This window comes from Pongo abelii, chromosome 11 (assembly GCF_028885655.2).
Source record: "Pongo abelii isolate AG06213 chromosome 11, NHGRI_mPonAbe1-v2.0_pri, whole genome shotgun sequence".
In the NCBI taxonomy this organism is placed as follows: Eukaryota; Metazoa; Chordata; class Mammalia; order Primates; family Hominidae; genus Pongo; species Pongo abelii.
The window spans coordinates 63,588,433-63,607,077 of record NC_071996.2 but is presented as its reverse complement, the minus strand read 5'-3'; the positions used below and the strand labels follow the sequence as shown (position 1 = coordinate 63,607,077).

The 18,645-nt window shown below is 38.6% G+C and overlaps 1 pseudogene; it reads left to right on the top strand.

The window, feature by feature from the left end:
• Positions 1 to 13,683: 13,683 nt before the first annotated feature.
• Positions 13,684 to 18,645, top strand: part of LOC100444549 (ATP-dependent RNA helicase DDX18-like) — a 61,273-nt pseudogene continuing 56,311 nt past the window's right edge.

Here is an 18,645-nt window from a genome sequence, read left to right as displayed (position 1 = left end):
AGGCCTGGATCTGCTCTGCGACCTCTTGCTAGTGATTAACCGTTGTTGAAACTGATGAATGTGTGGGTGAAGGTGAAGAGTGAGTGTTAATTAGACTGCTTTGAAGTGGAGCAGCTCCACAAAAGGCTAATCTTGGGAGCGTGGAGATTCTTTTTTATTACCTTGACACCTAGTTTGCAAATTCCTATGAAGGAAAGTAGCAAGAAGCTAACTTTTATTGGGCGCCTATTCTGGGCCAGGCTAGGTTTTCTCATGTCATTTTCACAACTACCCTTTAGATATTTTTCAGAAGATCAAGCAGGCTCAGAGACTGAGTAACTTGGACATAGGTAGTAAATGACAGATACAGTTTTTGAACTCAGGTGTGCCTGTCTTCAGAGCCTATGATCTTTCTATGGCACACATGCTGTGCTCTCCAGAGAACAGAGGAGCCTGCTATGGCATCTTTCTTTCCTTCTTCTTTATTTTTTTCTTTTTTTGAGCAGGATCTCACTCTGTCACCCATGCTGGAATGCAGTGGCATGATCATGACTCACTGCAGCCTTGAACTCTGGGGCTCAAGCCATCCTCCTGCCTCAGCTTTCCAGGCAAGTGGGACTACAAGTGTGCACCACCATGCACAGCTATTTTAAACAACATTTTGTCGATATAGAGTCTTGCTATGTTGCTCAGGCTTGTTTCAAACTCCTGCACTTGAGCAATCTTTCCACCTTGGATTCCTAAAGCAGTGGGATTATAGGCATGAACCACCATGCCTGGCCTAGCATGTTTATATCCATAAAGATGTGTCTCACACACAATAGATGGCTAATTATTTAAGAAGGAACAACTTACTTATGAAACATATATTAGCTGAAGGTCTATAGCTATGCCTTACATCATGACAGTGGGCCATGGCCATGGACTCTATTTCCCTTTACTTCTCCTCATCTCCTATCATTCTCTTTTTGGTAATTCTTCAACTATTCCCACCCTGTGATATGCTTCTTCTCTCACTGTGGAGCTGAAGAGCCAAATGCTGACCCAGATCCCAGATTCCCTTTAGCTGCTGGTCCTGGCCTGGCAGTCTTTGGAAGTATAGGAGAAAGGTCAGACTGGCCCATGTCTGGAGGTACCCAAGAAAAGCCAGAGACACATGGTGCTTGAACCTTGATATGAGTTAGACTCAGGTACAGAAATGGGATAAAATTGTAGGCTCTGTTGGGGGTCAGAACACATACCCCAAATTATAGTACCTTGGGAATTGAGAAAACAGCTGAAGCAATAAGGTAGTTCTCTGACTTCCTCCCATGTTTCTCCCCTGAGAGCTAGCCATCAAAGAATTCTGACCTCCCTCTCCTGAAAGTAGGTCATAAGATCCTCATGTGACAGGTGTCCTGACCTATACCCCAAGGGAAGGAATGTCACACAGAAAAGTCAAGAAGAATCTGAACAAATAGGCCTTGTGGAGTTTCCCCCAGGTTGTTACCATTAGCTCATACCCTTTTGTCCTCCAATCATTTCTGCATGACTGTCCACAAAAATACACAGTTTTCCCTAGGTCTTTGGTTCTTCATTTCTGAAGCCTTTGGTGTCACATAAACCTTTTATAAAATAAATTGTATGCTTTTCTCTTGTTAAACTGTCTTTTGTTATAGAAATGTTAGCCATGAACCTTGCAATGGGCAAGGAAAGAAATCTTCCCACCCACACAGCTACTACATTCTAATTTAGAGATTAGTTAAGTCTTCAGTAGTTAACATGATGGATTCCTAAGACCCTGTATATTTCTGAATTATTGATGGGACTGAATAAAACAGACTGTTCTCAAAAATTTATTCTGGGGCTTCCTCTTCCATATGATTTGGTGTATTCAAGACTACTTGAATCACTAAGGCTGAGCTCAGGAGAATTTTTTTTTTGATGGTAACTCCACAAAATGGGTGCTAAATATTGAATAACCAAAATGAAAGCTGTAGTTTTGCTGGGTCTGAACTAGACAATGTACTAGAAATGAATAATTCTATTAAAAAATCAGTGAATTGATAATAGTTGTAAGATGGATTCCACAACAGAAGCAGTCCTGTGTTGGTTTGGGACAGCTGTATGGGCAAGTGATTGTCACAAGTTATGGTTTCAATACTAAGCACAGTGTGAGCACTCATTAATCTGGTAAGGATTAGCTAAGCGGAAAATACAGTTTTATAACTAGTTGGAAACTTAGTGCATTACTTTGGGTTCTTCCTACCTCCAACTTAATGTTTGACTGATTTCCTCTTTACTCAGAATTTATATGAGAGTAATAAGAATGATAATATTTATGATTTGTTAGATACACAACTGTCCTAGATACCTGTATATATTAGTTTTGAAGTTAAAAGCTCATAAATAGAACTTATTGTAGCTAAATAGTGTCAACTTACATCTTTTATTCCAATGCTGTGCCATTTCCAGAGACACCAGCATCACTGTTACTGAGCTTCCCTGGAGCTGTGCTTGGGTAGGGCAGATGTTAGGGCTGAAGACTGTTCTCTGTAAGTCACAGAAATACAAGCCATACTCTGTTCACCTGTCTGTGTGCACTGAAGAAACTGAATACTAGCAGTGGTCTTGGCAGGGTCTTGGCAGGGCACCTTTGTTTCTTAGTACAGTCAAAAAAGCACAAGAAAAGGGAACAATTCTGTATCCACAAGTCATCTGTTATATTGAAGCATCTCCTGGTGGGCATTTTTGATGAGGTGAAAATCATGCAATGAAGGAGCTTTAAAATAGGCAAACTTGTGGCTGATTTGTTCTCCCTTCTAGCTTTACATTAACAAAAGAACAGATCTGGGTGAGGAGAGTTTGAGCTGAATGTTGGCTGGTCCTCAACCTCTTGCCTGAGCTGCTGTGTAGTGCACCTCCTGAACATTTTGTGATGTTCCTGACACAAGATACAGTGCTGTTTATAAAATAAAGGTGTGGTTTAAGAAGAGTATTTCATCTTGAGAGCCTCTATATCATATGTTTACAAGGTAGAAGGAAAAAATTATCTCTTCCTAACTTGAAACCCTAAGAACAACAACTACAATAAAAAAGAAATATATTCAATTCTAATAGGCCAGTTGGTAACTTTTGCACTCAAAGCAAAATGTATTGTGAATTCTAAGTTTGGCCAGGTAACCCATGGATTTCCAGAGAGGGAAAATGAAGGTACCTGAGGCCATAAGGGAAGAGGGAGAGAACGTGATTTCTAGACTGAGAAGTGAATTAAGAAGTCTTGATGAAAAGAGGTTACATATTAGTGGGAAGATGATGGGAAACAAAAAGATCATAACGTATTAAAGTGAAATCTACGCCCCATGAGAAATCAAGGTAAACAGAATGAGTCGCCTTCACCTATTCTCTTGTTTCATAATACTTGCAAAATAGGTGTTGTTAATTTAGTTAGTAGAACTGTTAGGCAGAGCCTGCAACTAGGATTTCCAAGCTCTGTCACAGTCTATCTATTTAGCTCAATTGTAGAAAAAATACAATGTTGAACATATTTCTTTGAAAAAATTGAGGGAGAAGACTTTCCCATAATCTGACAATTCTGACATTTTCTCTTGTAGTTTTTTTTTCTTAAATACAGAAGATATTTAGTTGCAATCATGTACATGCAATTTTGTGCTCTACATTTTTTTCTGTTTTCTAATGCATATTTTTGTATTGCTTAATTTTTTTAGTGATAATTTATAAAAGCTGAAAAATATTCCATTGAGTTGATGTATTGTATTTTAACTGTTTTTCTATTGTTGGATATTTAATTCAAGAATTCTTTTAGACTTCTTGCCTTTTAATAAAGGAAATTAAACTATGTATATCATTAAGATATACTTGTTCTTTAGAAATTATCCTATTTAACTAAAAGTATATATTATATCTCTTGCTTGTTTGCCTTTTAATAAATGGCTTATGCTTGTGTCTTGTATTTTATGGGACAATTTATAAAATAACATAATTATTGAAATTCTATTGGTGATAATTTCAAAGGAGCTGTTCTCAAACCTTAGTGACTATAAGAATCACCTGTGGTACTTGTTCAAATGCATATTTCTGAGCTCTATCTTCAGATGTTCTGATTAACTAGATCTTAGGTACTGGCTGAGGCATTCTCACGTAGGGGGTTATATAGCACAGGTAGGTAAGCACTATCTTTATGGAAATTTAGGATATCATTTAGCACAATGTTAGTCAAATTAACCACAGAATGCTGGAAAATCTTTAATTGCATTTAGGAGAACTTTTTAAGGCAGCTTGTAAAATCTAATGATTCTTGTGCCTACAAGCAGAAAGTCTAGTTTGACTTTATGTCAAAACTCACCAGGCAGCAAAGAGGAAGTTAAGACCAGGAGAACGAAGAAGAGAGCTCCTACCCCTGAGGTGGAAGACAGAAAGACTTGCCAGCTGCATGTTTGAGATGATGAGAGGTCTGGAGAAGATGTGATGACTTAAGAATCATAGATCCGTACTCTTCTCCAGCTGCAAAGTGATGTGATAAAGAGACAGCAAACCTAGTTGATTTCTTAAGAAATCTAAACAGCAGTTTCAATAAAAATAGTGTTTAAACATATTTAGTCAGCTTTATAGTTTGACAAAACTAAGGGCTTAAACTCATGTTCAGCACTTACAAAAAAAACCACAGTATTTCCACCTTATCAGAATAAAATATCTGTAAATTTGTCATACTTTCCCCAAAGTCATTGGAGAATAAAAGTGTGATTAGGACCCAGTATGTTTTTATATGCTGTTCTCCTATTTTAGTGTCCATCATGAAACTCAAAGCATTTGTCAGACTGTTCTTTTTCCTTTATTTCTCAAAATAAGCAGTGAGTGGGCATATATCATTCCTGTTTTGTAGTCACAGAAAGAAAAGCACTGAAAAGTGAAATGTTTTGCTTGTAGTTCCACATCAGCTAATTGATCTTCCACTGAATTCTGGAGGGCTGAGGTCATACTTCTTTAGCTTTTTAAAGTGCTACAGCAGGCTTAGCACTGCTGGGAGAACTTTTCCACGAATCTGTCACATTTCTGCATATCTTAGGAGCAGAGACGTTGACTGTCTGTTGCCCAAGAATGTCTTTGATGAAGTTTGTACAGCAAACAGTCTTTGAAGACAGAGATAGTGTCTCCCTTTGGTGCAAAGGCAGGGCATGCTGGCTGTCCAGTATAAAAGATTCAAGTACCCTAAATTCAAAGTCCCTTTCCTGAAATGCAAACCACTGCACGTGCAGGCCTTCATCTGAGCCAATCTGCATTGCATCTGTGGGACCTGGGGACAAGGGAAAAATATGGTACTCATGCTGCTTGCTGTGCCATCAGTAATAAAGTCCATTGTCTTTGACCCAAGAGTCTTACGTCATCAGCCAGCATCCATAAATCTATGGCAGGCTAACTTGTTAGCTAATCAATGGGGTAAAATATCACAGCCTTCAAAGTTCTTGATAATCACAAAATGGTATTCAATTAAAGATTGTAAAAATGAACAAGACCCAAATAATAGAGTCTAAGTCTTCTGGCTGTAAAGTCAGGGTGCTTGGAGAAATCTGTACTGCCCTAGAAAGTGCAGCCAGAGAAGTAGTAACAACCACACATGCCCTGGGGAGAAGCAGATAACCCATTTTGAGTAGAATAACTGCTGACAAAGGTGGTTCATCTAATTGTATTTGAAACTATTGAACTTGGTGTTACAAACTTGTGTGGATAAGGAATGTTCTTAAAGTTACTGAGCTGGCAGGAAACCTAATTTTTGTCCTTGTTCTCCTTTTCCTTCAATCTAGAGGTTTGCATTTTGCCCCAAAAATGAGGGCAGAGCCAGTGTGGTCCATTATGGTCACTTCTGATCTGCTCTTTAAGCCAGTGTGGTGCCTTGAAGCAGCTGATTTTGTGCTTCTGTGCTGATTTGGCACGGGCATCTCTACTGAGGCTGTACCCAGGGAAGAAAGTGAGTTCCCAGGCTCCTTGCTCTCTTTCCAGTTGAGGGGAAGCCCTCTCTCTCTGTTAGGACAACTTCTCATTATACACATAACATAATACCTTCAAGGAGCTTATACTTTTTGAAAAACAAAATCAGGAAGGAAACACATCCTGGAGCAAAGGAGTCCAAAGAGTTTTGGCTCTTTTTCTGGAAAGTGTCTGAAGAGGAAAAATAATTTGAGAATAAAGCACAGTTAAATATTTCAATAAATCATCCAGCTAAACTGTGTTTTATATCTTTTCCTTCTTTATATTCTTCTTGAATCCATTTCCTAATAAAAATGGGTGACCATTTTTGGAGCATTACATGGATTGTTTTAAGGGTACAAGTTCTAGGACAGTAGCCTGGGAGTTAGAGGGGAGTTAAGGAAAGAGGTGGTGCATACAGAGGGTGAGCAATACAAATAGAAAACCTTTAAGTTGGTCTCTTAGGCTTTTAGCCCTCTTAGTTCTCTTTAACTAGTAACCCTTCCTCCCCGTATCAGGCTCTCAAGGTAAAACCAACCAGCAAAATGCCTGCTTAACTAACACTTTTACAATTGAAGACTATGTAAATGACAATAAAACACTGGCAGTATGTGCAGATTCTCTTGCATACTAGATTCAGAACAGAAAATATGGTCTGTCTTGACTCTCACTGCTGTCAAATGTTTAAATTGTCCTTCCAGCATATATTTAAAACACATTGTCATTGCAATGTTACCAAACAGTGAGCAAGTCAATGTATCTGAGACCACACAATGATTGACATTTTATAAGTCAAACAGAGAGACATGGAACCTCATTCTGACTGCTGTTTCCAGCTCTGAGGACTGCTGATACAGTTTCTGACAGTATGGGGAGATGTGTAATGTTGGTTCACAACCACAAGCTGTAGAGTCAGAAGGTAGCCTCAACTCTTTGGTCACTTGGCACACGCTCCTTCCTGGAATGAGAGAGAACCAACTCAAAGGACAGTGATGTCACTAACACATTTTCAAGCAGTTGTTCTTTTTTGTGTGAATGTTGGGGTATTCTGATTTTGTTATTTCCATCTTTTACTTCTTTTGGGTTTGGGAAAGATGAGCTTATCTGGGTTATATGTAGGGCCACTTATACGATCACAGAGCAAGGCAAGGGGGAGACACAGAACTTCTGGGACATGACACACGGTCATACATGGATGAGCAAGGTTCTTGTCCTCAATTCAAATCATTTACCAAGTTTCTCACATACCATCAGAAAAATTCAACTAAGATTCAACTTTTAAAAATTTAATTTGCACCTGAAATGAAAGGACAGACTAAGCTTTTTAGTTAGAATAAAGTTCTATCCAAGCAGCTGCCCCAGCTGAGTTAGGGTGAGATATTTTTCTCCCCTAGATTGTGAGCCATTGCAGAAGGCAGAAACTGCATTTTTAATCTTTGTATTCTAAAAACGTAGCTCAGTGCCTGACACAAAATACATGCTTGATAAATTTTTATCAAATAAGAGAATGAATACCAACAATTGAATAACAACAAATATAAAAGCCTTTCAGATTTCCTGGGTCTTGTTTTCAGAGGTTACTCTTTCTATTGACATATTTTTTTTTCAGCTTGAATAACTACATCTCATTTTATTACATCTTTTATCTTTTTTCTGATTAAAGTTACTATGGTTCACAAACCCTGAGAAAATAGTAAGGTTATCCACTAGAGAGTATTTCTTGACCCTTGTTCCCTTAATAAGCATCGCTGGCAATGTTTTTGACTTCCCAAAAGAGTTGTTACACAGATTTCATATTATTTAGATGGAGAAAGAAGAGAACAACATGATCAATGAAATTAAGGCTTTTGCATAATTAGGGGAAAAAACACCCTTTGCCTGGCACAACTTCAATCTTCCTTTCCACCAGCTGCTAAGTCATTTTCATATCCCTTGCTGCTTTCTCCAAGCACAAACACACCTGTTCTCCCAGCTCAGTACCCGTTTTATGCTGGATCCTGTGAGCAGGAGATGTGTGTTTTGACTTGCGTCAGAGAGCTGAATAATCATCTCTTTATTCTGAAATGATAATAGCCCTCTTTGGCAGAGGTAGGTAGCTAAATACTGTTCAACCTTAGAATTTTTCTCCTGAGACTGTGAGCAGGACAGTTCACTTAGCAAACCATTTGTAAGATAACTACAAGCTCGAATTTCTTTGGTCAACTTGTTGTTGTATCAATCTGTGAAAACTCCTCTGGTCTTTTATACTTTATGCAATGGCTAGAGATGTGTGTTTGGTGACCTCACCAGAAACAAATATTGTTACGCTTCCAGTCTGCTATAGATGAAGTTGCCACCAGACTGGGTGACTGGCAGCCAGCATGGCATCTCTTCCTTTGACATTCAAGAAAAGAACGTGATCTATTGCATAAAGGCTGCACAGTTTATGTATAAATAGGAAGAAAGCAAGAGCAAGTGTTGGGGCATGAGATTAAGAGGCCAATGGTAGAGCAATTGGTGTGCTGATAGACAATGATATTTGACAAAAGTAGAGGCTATTCACATCTCTGCTATTATTTTCTTTCTTTCTTTCTTTTTTTTTTTTTTTTGAGACAGAGTTTCGCTGTTGTTGCCCAGGCTGGAGTGTAATGGCACAATCTTGGCTCACCAAAGCTTCTGCTTCTCGGGTTCAAGCGATTCTCTTGCCTCAGCCTCCTGAGTAGCTAGCATTACAAGCATGCACCACCATACTCGGCTAATTTTGTATGTTAGTAGAGATGGGGTTTGTCCATGTTGGTAAGCTGTCTCGAACTCCCGACCTCAGGTGATCCACCTGCCTTGGCCTCCCAAAGTGTTGGGATTACAGGCGTGAGCCACCGCACCTGGCCTCGTCTCTGCTATTCTTTTATACTTCCATTCCATGTGGATGAACTACATGGAATTCAGGCATTTTGGCTCAGAGCATTTTTAGTGCTTCTTATCACAGAATATTCAGGAGTGACTGACTCATTTTTTATTGGGAGTTGATTATAGGACCCCAACCCCAGCTGATTTATAATAGTTTGCAAAATAATGGTGTCATTCTGAGGATTTCGCACCATTGTTCTACTCTGAATTTTCCCGTCTGGTTAATACACCACTCATCTTAATTAGTAAAATGCCATCCTGTTTGGTTCTCCCTTGCCCAGAAAGTCATTCAGTTCCCAAATCACTTCTTCACCTCCATCATATAGTTTAGTATTTTGCAACAGGAAAACTGTAACATAGCACATTCTTCCTCTCACAGAGAAAAGTGAAACCCGCTACAGCAATGCTAATTAAGCAGAGTTTAACATTAGCTTTAATTTAAAGTGGCTCTCCTGAGACTTCTTAGCATATACCCAGGGTGTCATAAAATATGAAGCTACACCCCCTCTCAATTAGCATCCATTTATTTGGGAACAACACCAAGCAGCAATAAACAGGCACAACCTGTTCCTTTCTTTCATATTCTGCCCAGCAGCAGACTGCTTATTGGATAGTTGCTTCATAAGAAATGGCATCTTCTAGGTGACTGGATTAAACCAAATTTAAGCCAGGAAAAATACCTTGCTAGGCATTCCTCTCAAATCTTAGGTATATTTTTTCAGTTTTAACCTGCATCATGGCAGTGAGTTAACTGTTGAAATAACTTGCATTAAAAGGAAGATGACTAAATCACATTCAAAATGGAATTGGCTTGGCCAGAGGTGATTGTAAGCAGAAAGCAAGCAGGTAGAGGCTGCCGGGCCCGAGACTATCAATGTGTTAGGTCTATGAATCAGGCTTTTAGAAACTTTTCCTATCCCTGCTGTAACACTTCCACCTTCCAGATCTAACCCTCCATCAGTCTTCTGTCTCTTGGCAGCTAGTGCCTGCATTATTGAGCCTTTCTGATTTCCCTCTGTCAAACTGTAAATGACTAGTATATCTCTGGTCTGGTCAGTAGTTAATGTTACTCTGCTAGTTTAGTCTATAGTGTTGATGCTAGACCTCCCAGATAAACATTTTTAGTATAGTGAGGCTTTCAAATTGTTTTCTTTCCATTTTAGTTCATGAACACCGAAAAAGAGGACATTTTTAGAAGAAAGGAAAGGAAAGGAACTTAGAATTCATCTATTAGCCTGCATCAAATCCTGGCACATGGGGTAACTGTTTAATCCAACTGTGTCCGTTGTTCCTACTGGGAAGACCTCAATGCATTTACAAATGCATAGAAGTAATAATTTAAAAACTGTCTGGATAAGGTGATCTTGGCAAATTCAACCCAAACACAGAAGCCTTCTGCTTTTTCTTGTTATGTAGATCAGAGCTAGAATTTTAATAAATAATAAGAGAGGTGGGAAAAAGAAAAAATATTACGGGAAATATCAATAATATCAAACATCTTCTAGGGCCCATCTGTTGCATAATCCATTAGCTGAGAAATTGCAGAGAACCCTAATAATAGTACTTGAGATTTAAATAGCACATTTCAAACGAAGAGCTTTGCCATCACTAATCTCATCTATTCTCACGACATCCTTTTAGGGTGAGTGCCTGGGATAGGTATTATTATCTATGTTTTACAAATAGAAACACCATGATACAGAGTTTAGTGATTTAAGCGAGGTTATATACTGTTAGCCAGGGGAAATGTAAAATGTATACCAAATGCTATAACTATAGTACATCATTATAGGAGCTACATTGTTCAGCTCTATGCAGACATGGTCCCAGATGTAATTTAATGACCTAAACAGCACTGTCCATAAGGTACTTGTGGGAAAAGATTAGATCCTCTTTTTAGGGAATGCTGGTTGCATATATGATAATATATGTTCTTTATAAATGCATAACAAATGTCCTTTGCCTGGATGAAACACTTAAAAGTCCTTTCCCCAGCATGCATTTGTCCTTTTTTTTTTTTTTTTTCCCCCCAAGATGGAGTCTCACTCTGTTGCCCAGGCTGGAGTGCAGTGGCCCGATGTCAGCTCACTGCAACCTCCGCCTCCCAGGTTCAAGCAATTCTCCTGCCTCAGCCTCCCAAGTAGCTGGAACTACAGGCATGTGCCATCACATCTGGCTAATTTTTGTATTTTTTAGTAGAGATAGGGGTTTCACCATGTTGGCCAGGCTGGTCTTGAACTCCTGATCTCATGATCTGCCTGCCAAGACCTCCCAAAGTGCTGGGATTACAGGCGTGAGCCACTGCGCCTGGCCACATTTGTCCTTTTGATTGAAATATATGTTTATCACAGTCAGTGTCAGTCATATATGTGTGTGTGTGTGTGCGCGTGTGGGCGTGTGTGTATTTGTATATATATGTATGTGTGTTTGTGTGCATGTGTGTGAGGAGATATGTATGTGTTTTAGTGTGAAACTTTTTGATATGCTGGCCAAATCTGAGGCTGAGATACTGTCATTAGAACAAATTTAGATAAAAAGCAGCAGGAAATCTGGTCAGAGACAAATATGTAACAAAGTTCTGTCAGTCTCAGATGCACTCCAGCAGGTTTCCTCGGAGTCTGCAGTTGGGTGTTATCTTCCACTAATGGAAATATTCCTAGTTGGGGGTCCAAATAGACTTGGCTGTGGGCAAGACCATGGTGTTCCACAAGAAAAATCACAGGGAGAACAGTGGGTCCTTTCATATTTGAGAAACGTTTAGCATGTCAGAAAAGAAGGGCAAATATCACATTTTAAAGTATTTTCTAGATTTCTCAGTTTTGCTTATCATTATAACTTTGGAAACAAGTATTTAATAGAATTAGTTCATTCAGTCAACAAATATCAATTAAGCTCTTACTATGTGTGAGATCTTTATCTGGGAGCTGGGGACAGATCATTTAACAGGACATCCTAGGTCCCTGTCTGCATGGAACCGATATTCAAGGGGAGAGAGAGATAATAAGCAAGAAAAGAATGGAACTACAGAAAATAAACACATAAAAAAAGAAGATAATTAGGGATTCTTTAAAAATCTCTGAAGGAAATAGGGTTAGGGAGGAGAGAGAGAGAGAGAGGAACTGAAAAAGCCCCTTTTGGACAAGGTGATCAGAGAAGACTTTTGAGAGGGTGACTTTGAAGCTGGGGCCTAAAGTTGTTGATAAAATGATATTTGTGATATCTATGTGTTTCTTAATCTGTACTGGGTCTCACATGCTGTAAAAGTAGAACAATATATAATTATTAATTCCTTTGGAATAAAGCTTGCTATTCAACACACACTTTGGTTCTTATAGAGCCATGGTTCTCAAACTTTCTAGTCTCAGGATACCTTTACACATAAACAGTTGTTTATGTGGATTATATTAAGATATACTGTATTTGAAATTAGAGAAATTTTAACATATTAACTTATTGAAAAATAATGTGATGGTTTTATTACTGTTAACGTAAGCAACATAACTATATATTTACATATTATAGATTTATATTTAATTATTTTTTAAAATAGAACCAACTAGTGAGGACAGCGACATTGTTTTACATTTTTGCAAATCTCTTTACTGTCTGGCTTAATAGGAGACAGCTGGATTTGCATGTCTGCTCCTGTGTTCAATCTGTCATGAAACGTTGTTTTGGTTGAAGTGTATATTTTTAAAAAATCCATCCTCACACAGCTATATAGTTGGAAAAAGGAGGCTCTCATGTTCCTCTGGGAACCCACTGTCATAGAGTAGCTTTTAACTCAGTGTATGTAAAGCAATTCCAGGACAAGTGAAAAATCTCCATGGGAAGCCAGATATCTGGTGATCCTAATCATCTTCACATTTATTACTTTTCAGCAGTTTACCTCCCTGTTGTTATGGACATGCATCAGGTTAAACTCACATAGTAATAAAACTCAAATTTGACTTCCAGCAGCTTGTTCCTTTTTGAGCAATTTGCAAAGTGACTTTTAAATCTCTGAACATAGAAAATGTAGCAGGTGGTAGGAATTTACACACTATGACTACTATTTTCACTTTATTTTCTACGACCAATTTCATTGTACTCTGGAGACTTCATTCCCACTGATGGCAGTATGCACTGGCTATGTCAATGACACATACCCTCACCTCTGCAGGTTCAAAACAGTCTCTTTTCAGTAATTACTCAGCTTTCCAGGGTCTCTTCTCAGAGGCAAGTTTATGGGAATCTTATACTTCAGGGCCCTTCATTTGCCCAGGACCCTTTCAAGGCCTGGGAGGGGCTCCAGCAATTTTCTATTTATAATTTTGTATTCTTTTTCCTAAAGAGGGTTCTATAAATTGTATAAACTTCAGGCAAGGCAAAACCTGGATTCCCCGCCTTCTCCTTCTCTGTGTCTCCCTTTCCCCATCCTTCTCAAGGTGGCAGCTAGAGGTGAGAGGGGATACTAACTAGCCTTTTGGCAATGGGAGAGGGTTGTCTGTTCTTGTGAGGGATGCCTGGGTTCTTGCTGAATGAGCTTCTGAAGTGCCCTTGGTCCTGGGAACTATGATGGAAACTATTCTTCTTTCCTAGCTTGGCCTCACTTTAGTAGTTGCAGTGAGATAAATCTTCTGGGGTCTGGCTGTGATCCCTGACTTAGCTTTTGTTTTGTGGTCCTCTGCCGAAGAGTTATCTCATCCATGATCTTGGTAAATCTCTCATGAGCTTGACAGTCAGCACCCTGAGCTATCTTCTGTGACTACCCAAGTCACATGCTAGCCCTAGGGAACAGGGTGCTCTCCGAGGCCCATCTGTTGGGCACCTTCTTTAGTTACTTTTCCTCTATTGCTCAAGTGCCGTGTCAGGTGAAGCCCCATGATGACTGTGGGATTTCTCTGAGAAGCTTACAGCCTGACCAGGAGAAAGCTTCCTGTTTTGGGATCCTGCTCTCATCAACCGGTTTGTGTGTTTCTACCATACAACCCATCTGAAGTTTAACCCTAGGGAGGTAAGGGAGAAGTGAGTACATTTGATCTGATCTCTTGCCTGCCTCCCTCCCTCCCTCCCCACCTCCCCTTCCCTCTCTCTCCCCCTCCTCCCCCTCCTCACTCCCCTCCCTTCCCCTCCCCGTCCTCTCCTCCCTCCCTCTCTCTCTGTCTCTCTTTCTTTCTCTCTGTTTCCCTTTCTGTCTCTTCCTTCCTTCCTTCCATCTTTCTTTCTCTTTCTCTCTTTTTCTCTCTTTCTCTTTTTCTCTCTTTTTCTTTCTTTCTCTCTCTCTCTTTCTCTCTGTCTTTCATTTATTTAGTTATTTTTGCTATCTTAACCATTTTTAAGTGTGGAGTTCAGTAGTGTTCAGTATATTCATTGTTGTGAAACATATCTCCAGAACTTTTTCATGTAGCAAATGTAACACTTTATACCCATTAAACAACTCCTCTTTTCTTCCTCTCTCCATTTCCTGGAAACCACCACTGTACTTTCTGATTCTACGAATTTGACTATTCTAGATACCTCATATAAGTGGAATAATAGAATATTTGTCTTTTTGTGACTTATTTCACTTAACGTCCTCAAGTCTTATTCACATCGTAGCACGTGACAGAATTTCCTTCCTTTTCAAGGCTGAATAATATTTCATTGTGTGTGTATACACACAAACACACACACACAAAAGCACACATATATATATATATATAACTTTTTTTTAATCCTTTTATCTGTTGATGGGCATTTGGTTTACTTCCACCTCTTGGCTATGTGAATAACGCCATGAACATGAATATATACAAGTATCTCTTCAAGACTCTGCTTCCAATTCTTTTAGATATATGCCCCTAGTAGAATCGCTGGGTCATATGATAGCTCTATTTTTAATTTTTAAAGAGACTACCATATTATTTTCCATAGTAGTCGCACCATTTTACAACCCTACCAATAGTGCGCAAGTGTTCCAATTTGTTCACATCCTTGCCAGTGCATGAGATTTTCTGTTTTTTGTTTTGTTTTTTATGTAATGACCATCATAATGAGTATGAGGTGATATCTCATTGTGCTTTTGATTTGCATTTCTCTGTTGAGTAGTAATGTTGAACATCTTTCCATAGCTTGTTAGCTATTTGTATGTCTTCTTTGGAGTAATGTCTATTCAAATTCTTTGCCTGTTTTTCTTTTCTTCTTTTGCTGACATCTCCTGCCACCTTGTGAAAAAGTCTTCCTTTCTTGGGTCAGGAAATTCCTATAGCTAATAGCCTTATCTCTCCTGCATTGTAGTTCCTTGTAAAACTCTCTGCTTCAGTTTTCTCTACCTAGTTCATGAAAAGTAAAGTTTCGCTTCACAAGTAAAGCCTGGAATTTGCAAATCAAAATAACTTGTTTACACTATTGTCCTACTGACTCAAAAGGTGATTAATTCCCTAGTTTAGGATTTATTATATAGAGAGATTCTCCCAAAGCAGTATATGAATCCACTAAATCCTGCTCTCCACTCCAACCCCACTTAACTTCCATTTTTCTTGCTGCAGTTCTAGTTTAAGCCCTGATCATTTTTAATGTGAACTCTCTCAATAGGCTTCTGTTTTGTTTCCCCATGTCTGATCTTGATCCTTTCAAGCTATCTTGTTCCTTATTGCTACAACGCTGCTATTTACAAAATATGATTTTGATAATTACTCAATGCTTAAAGCTTTTCAATGGCTCCTGTGGCCTACAATAAAAAGTCCAGATTTATTAGTGCAGTATATAAGGCTAATTATCATATGAGTTTTGACTACTAGTTTGTGCCTCTACCATACTCTGAATACCTTTTTTTCCTCATAGTACTTAAGCCTTCCTCCTCCTCTCATAGTCAGCCTCTTGAGGGAAGGGCCCTGTAACATCTTCACATCCTTTTGTCTCACATAGTTTCTGACACAAGATAGGTACATGATAAATATTTGCTAAATTAATGAAGGTAAATAATTATGCCTAATTGTTCATTTTATTATTTTGAACTTTATTATATTGGCTTTTCCTTAAGCTGGAATATATATGTATATAATTAAATTAGGTTTTCCTAAAGCCACATATATATGGCTTTAGAAAGTATATAGGATAATATAGGATATGTATGTGTATCTATATATGGACACACACATTAATATCCTATCATATTATCCTATATATTTTTATCCTATATTATTTTATATATTATATTATCCTATATATTTTCTAAAGCCACATATATATGTGACTTTAAGACAAGCAAATTAATTATATACATATATATTTCAGCTTACACACACATATATATGTCCTATTAAGACAAATAAGTACAGGGATACATAATATTTTGGGTCAAATTCCATCATCCTTAAAATCAACATTGATAAACTAATAAAATTTAGAGACTGAAAAGAACTGAAATTATGTGATTCATGTCCCAAAAAGATTTACAATGTGCTAACGACCTCATAGCAGAGTTTTAATAAAATGTCTTAAATAAGCAAGGAATTACATAGGAAGAGGGAGTCATTTCACTTTTAATTTCATCCTTCTACATTTTAATGGAAAAGGCACTGTTGTTTTCACTGTCCATTTCTTCTTGTTTCAGACTCATGGTTCAGGGGTTTACTCATTTAAGGCATGAAGATCTTTCTGATATTTAAGAGATATTCTTCCTCATTTTACCATGATTTAACTTTGCATGATGAACCAAATATGGCAGAATCAAATAATGCATTATGCACTATGTTTTCAAAGTTATTATTATTATTATTATTTTACTGAGTAGAATACCTATTTTGAACCTCTCGGTTCCATCCCCTATCATGATTGACTGTCAGGAAGCACTGTGGGGGCTGATGTTCAGAAAGCCCTTTCAGCTACATTTCATATGTTCTTCCTCAAAATATTCCTGTGCCTCAGTATTCCTTAGCCAATATTTACGTGGCAGGGAAATGTGTCTTATCTCTTTTGTGTAGATGATTAAAGTGCTGCACAACCATAAGGTGGTTTCATTCTGCTGTTTTCTACCCTACACCTGTGACTTTGATAGGGAGCTCTTGATGGGCCTGGGAATAGCTTGCAGATGTGTATGTACCAGCAGTACGTTAGGATTCAGTCTGAAAACTAGCAAGTCTGCAGCCTTGGCATCCAGGGCTAGATGTTTCTCACATTTTTCTTTCCTACATTTCTTCCTGTTCAACCACTGATTTTCCAGAATCATGGTTAGGTTTATATTGGTTAAGGTTTTTGTTTGTTTGTTTCTTAAAGCTTCCTCTTGTAGTTTAAAATCCTGAAGATCCTCAGAGCTTGAGCCTTGATCTTAGATTTGGAGAATGTGGGGTCTGTGCAGCTGTGATCCTACTTGAATAAGTTTGGGCAAGTCATGGGACAGGAGTCTCTGTTTCTTCATTTGTTATATGGGTTTATTATCACCTGACAAAAGGGTTTCTTTAAAGTTTCCATGAGATTATTTGTGAGCGAGTGCTTTGAAAGGTGTAAACTGTTGTACAATTTTGACCTGGTATAATAATGATGTATTTTTTTTTTTTTTTTTTTTTTTTGAGACAGAGTCTTGCTCTGTGGCCCAGGCTGGAGTGCAGTGGCATGATCTTGGCTCACTTCAACCTCTGCCGCCCGGGTGCAAGTGATTCTTCTGCCTCAGCCTCCTGAGTAGCTGGGATTACAGGTGTGTGCCACCATGATCAGCTAATTTTTGTATTTTTAGTAGAGATGGGGTTTCAGCATCTTGGCCAGCCTGGTCTTGAACTCCTGACCTCGTGATTCACCCGTCTCAGCTTCCCAAAGTGCTGGGATTACAGGCATGAGCCACTGTGCCCGGCCCAATAATGATGTATTTTTTAACCTATGGCTATTAAATTCCTGTGGGCAATTATGTGGGATGAATCTTTGCTATATTATAATAACCAGCAATTTCAGTTAATGCAGCCAAACATCTGGTAAAATCCACTGTAATGATATTTCGACTGAATTGGTTAATAGACCTGTATAGAGAGAGAGTCCAAAATAGCCTCAAAATTTAACTTTGCTTTTAATAAAGAAGCTTCCTGTTTGTCTCATTAATGGCACCTGTCTGACTCACTTCTGAGCCAGATGTTGTACTTCATCGTTTCATAATGTGTGATTTCTGCACACCGACTTTCTTTTCATAGTTTCTGAAGCAAAATCTATTTCATCCCATCACCAGGATATTGTTGGTGACAGCTGCAACACCTGAATAGGTAGCTTTAGCTTTCACATGGACATAGATACGGAAAATGTTCTCAGAATCGAGCCAGCAGGGAATGAAACATATGGCAGGCAGTGGAAGAAGTGAAGGCTCGTTTCTGTAACAAACCCCTCCGAGTTTTGACAAGGCTTTCTGATATACTGTCAAACCACCCCAGGGCTGAGAGGCAGGTAACTCTTCTCTCTCTCTAGTCTGAGCACTAAGACTTGCCTGAGGAAAGAACTTTCTTACATTGTTATCTAAAAACTGTGAGTTCTTCATGATTAGATATAATAAATAGTTTGTAACCCCTAGCTGCTCATCAGATTCACCTGCATAGATACTTAGAACTCTCCCCAACCCCCACCCTCTGCATCCTTCGATATTTTAATTCAGTAGGTCAGGGATGGGGCTCAGGCATTTTTTTTTTTTTTCAGTTCTTCGGGTGTTTCTGACATGCAGAAAGCTAGCCAGAAATGTATTAGAGAATCTAATTATCAAATGGGCGGTTTTTCTAGAAGATGGACTTTAAAGACCTCTGCCAAAGCTGAGTGTGTAAGAGTAGATGAAGATAAATCTTCACTTGCAGGGGTCAAAGTCTGCAATGCATACAGGAACTA